The sequence below is a fragment of the Lactuca saligna genome, chromosome 8 (assembly GCF_052625555.1).
Source record: "Lactuca saligna cultivar CGN05327 chromosome 8, ASM5262555v1, whole genome shotgun sequence".
Classification (NCBI taxonomy): Eukaryota; Viridiplantae; Streptophyta; class Magnoliopsida; order Asterales; family Asteraceae; genus Lactuca; species Lactuca saligna.
Genome location: NC_136424.1, coordinates 209,538,459 through 209,542,552, shown reverse-complemented (window position 1 = coordinate 209,542,552; position 4,094 = coordinate 209,538,459). Strand labels below are relative to the sequence as shown.

The window sequence follows — 4,094 nt, the reverse complement described above, 5'->3', positions numbered from 1 at the left end:
AAAGAAAAACAAAATTCACAAAAAAATAAATATATTCACAAGAAAACTAAAAAAAAAACATCCTCATGTAAATCATTTATATTTTAACATAGAATTCATTATAAATTCACAGTTTAATACAGTCAATTAACAGTTTAAATAGAAAATTTACAAATTAATGCAATTAATTCACATTTTTAAACACAAAAATGACAATGTAATACAAAAAATTCACAATTTAATACAGTTAATGCACAGTTTAAACAAAATTTCATAGATAATGCAGTTAATTCACAGTTTAAAGCATAAAAATCATTGCTTAATACATAAAATTCACAACTTATTACAATACATTCAAAATTTAATACACAAAAGTATAAATTCACATCCATATTATCAACCTAAAATTCTTAATACAGTCAATTCACAGTTTAATACACAAATTCACTACTTAGTATAATAAATTTTATGTTTAATACATAAAAATTATACATTTATTACTATATTCTCAAATTAAAACTCATATTTCAAAACTTTACTTCACAGTTTAAGAAAGCAGTTTATGACACTCATTTAAAGTGTTCACAACTTAAAGACACTTTTCAAATTTTATAATTTTCATTCACACAAATCATCAAACACCTTATGTGCATCAAAAAACCATTCACAATACTTATACAACTCAAACTATTCATAAATAAAAAATTAAAAAATTAAAAAATTAAAAAAAAAAAACACAGTAGGATTTAGTTTATTCAAATATTAATACATAAGTTTTATACACTAATTCACAACTTAATGTACAACAAACACTATTTGCAGTTTCAAATTTTTATTCAGGCAAATCATCATACACATTGTGTGCATCATGAAATGTTTCTTGATTCTGATTTTTACTAAGCCTTTTAACACATAATAGGTAGCAAAAATGGAGTAAGATGTAAAACACAATAAATAAACATGAAGATAATTGTACAGAGGTTTAAAAACACTCATATAAGCTCATCATAATATACCTGATGTGAAGAAGATGATGAGTGACACATTGGTTGTAACAACACCACCAAATCTTAATGATCTTGCTTTGCCACTCGTAAGATCTCATATATTTGGTCTCGTCGGATGTTTGTGCTCGTGTAACTGGCCTCGTCAATAGTCAGTGACATTGTAATCGTCATTGCTAGTAGCGATTAGTAGCAAAACTTATAGATTTTAAGGAGGAAGACACTACTGGTGGTTCTATAGTGGTTGAATGGTGGTGGATCTCATAGATCTATAGCGGAAATCGCACATCTAGATGGCGGCACCGGTGTCGGCTTGGATTCCACCGGAACTCCTTTGTCTGAACATTAGATTTTCTCGGAAATCCTTCCACGTCTCGAGATCCCATCAGAACTCCTTCCACATCATGAGATCTAGCTGAAAAACTTATAGATCTGAAGGAGGAAATTGTAGATCTAGCGTCAAAAATCATAGATCTGAAGGTGGATCTGGTAGATCGGTGGTGGAGACATCATCACTGGTGGTGGTGAATCCGTCGTCACCAGTGGTGGCGGTGGCGCAACAAGCGATGAGAGTGGTGGTGTTCATCAGATTGGTGGTTGAAGGATATAAATGAAGGTTTTTGTTCTAAATGTTAAAAGGGAAGTTGAAGTTAATAAGTTTTAGATGCATCAGGTAATGATTCTTATAATTCTTATTCTTTTTTGGTTCTCATTTGAATCTTTAACTATATATATATATATATATATATATATATATATATATATATATATATATATATATATATATATATATATATATATATATATATATATATATATATATATATATATATGAAATGGTGGCAGAAAGACGATGAGTGCAAACGTTTTCTTTATAATCAAATTCCCTTCATCTTTTCTTTCTATATCACAACCTATCAATGGTTTTTCAAGTGCAGTCAGCAGATTTTTGTAACCTGAAAACCCAATACAAAATCAATGCAAAAAGCGTTTCTTATGGGATATTTCCGACATACCTTCAATTTGGTTGGCTTAGTCAGCATAAGGTGAATCCCATCTTAAAGAAGCAGATTCTGAGAGATGTCAACTGCGAAGTGACACCAGGAGAAATCACGGCGATTGCTGGTCCAAGTGGTGCTGGCAAAACGACATTGATCGAGGTTCTTGGGGGAGTTATCCCTCCCTGCCGGCTCTCCGGCGAAGTGCTCGTCAATGACCGGCCAATGAATACAACTTTTTTCCGGCGAGTCTCAGGATACGTAACCCAAGAAGACTTACTATTTCCACTTCTTACAGTCGAAGAAACCCTCCTTTATAGCGCCCGTTTACGTCTTCCCGGTGGACTCGATAACTCGAAAGCTCGAGTCCAAGATTTGCTTGTGGAGCTAGGGTTACGCCACGTGTCTGGAGAAAGAATCGGTGGCGACAACCACCGTGGAATTTCCGGCGGCGAAAAACGCCGTGTGTCAATCGGTGTCGATCTGGTTCATGATCCATCCGTACTTCTAATGGACGAACCCACATCAGGACTCGATTCCGGTGCAGCTCTTCAACTCATCTCAATGCTCCACTCAATGGCTAAAAATCACCATAAAACAATCGTTTTAACAATCCACCAACCTGGGTTCCGAATTCTCGAACTATTCGATAAAATCATGTTATTAGCAAATGGAACCATGGTTCATCATGGTTCACTCAACTCCCTTGAGCACAAGCTCAAATCTGCAGGCCATGACATCCCTCGCCAAGTCAATGTTCTTGAGTTTTCAATGGATGTGATCGAAACCCTAATCCCGGATATGATCGAAACAGTAATCCCAGACATGAACGAACCAAAACCACAGTTCAATGGCATAAATCAAGATTATCATTTACAGTATCCGAATTGCGTACTCACTGAGATAGCAATACTAAGCGAGCGATTCATGTACACCATTTTCCGAACGAAAGAGCTTTTTATCGGGAGTATTCTCCAAGGTTTGTTAGTAGGGTTTTTATTCGGGATGCTCTTCAGAGACATGAATCGATCTCACACCCAAACTCAAATTGGATTTTTCGCATCCAGTGTAGGGTATTTGCTCTATACATCATCTCAAGCTATCCCAATTTTTTTTAACGAATGTCGGATTTTAATGCGGGAAATATCTACTGGGGCCTACCGGATTTCTTCCTACACAATTGCAAATACTCTCGTTTTCCTCCCGATTCTTTTCATTGTGGCGTTATTATTTGCTATCCCAACTTACTTGCTAGTTGGGTTACGTGACGATTTAGACGGGTTTTTTCTATATTTGCTCATCGTTTGGTTGACTTTATTGACGTCCAATTCTTTTGTGTCGTTATTTAGTGTACTTGTGTCGAATTTTATGATGGGGGTCTCTTCTGTTGCAATCCTAATGGGCATGTTTTCTTTGTTTTCGGGGTTTTTCATAGTGAATGATGATATACCGAAATACTTGATGTTTATGCACCATTTGAGCTTAGTTAGGTACCCGTTTGAGTCTTTGTTGTTAAACGAGTTTGGGGGGTCGAAGGGAAGATGGAGGTGTCTTCAGCGGTCTCATGGTGGGTGTTTGGTTTCCGGTGAACAGTTGTTGAAGAATGAGAATTTGAAGGACGTGCAAAAATGGTATAATTTGGGGATGATGGTGGTGTTTATTATTGGGTACAGGTTTCTTTCGTTCATGGTGTTGTGCTACAGATCTTATAGAAGCAGAAACTAAAGAAGGTGGTCGATGACTCGATGTGTTCTAGTTTTTAAATCGAAGCACGGATATAAGGAATGTAAACTTTTTTTTTTTTGACATGCAAGTGTGGTAATTACTGATGCGACATAATGAATAAGAGTTCAAAATTCTGATGCTCAAGAAATGCTCTTAATTTTGTTGTTGTTTTCGAAACATAATAAAGTGTGTAATAAAGTTGGAATAGAGAGGTTTAATTTACAGACTGGTTGGAGCAATTGTCGAGTGTGCTAGTGCATATGGCAATGTTGGTTTGGGGGCTCAAAATGTTTTTTTTACCAAATTGCCTTCTTGGCTTGAATAATGGCCAATCAGTTTAACTGTTCCTCTTTGGTTAATCGGCTCTTCTTCGGAAGTTAGAAATCAA

The 4,094-nt window shown here is 35.6% G+C and overlaps 1 pseudogene; it reads left to right on the top strand.

The window, feature by feature from the left end:
• Positions 1-1,903: 1,903 nt before the first annotated feature.
• Positions 1,904-3,706, top strand: LOC145010462 (ABC transporter G family member 10 pseudogene; annotated as a pseudogene).
• Positions 3,707-4,094: the final 388 nt, after the last annotated feature.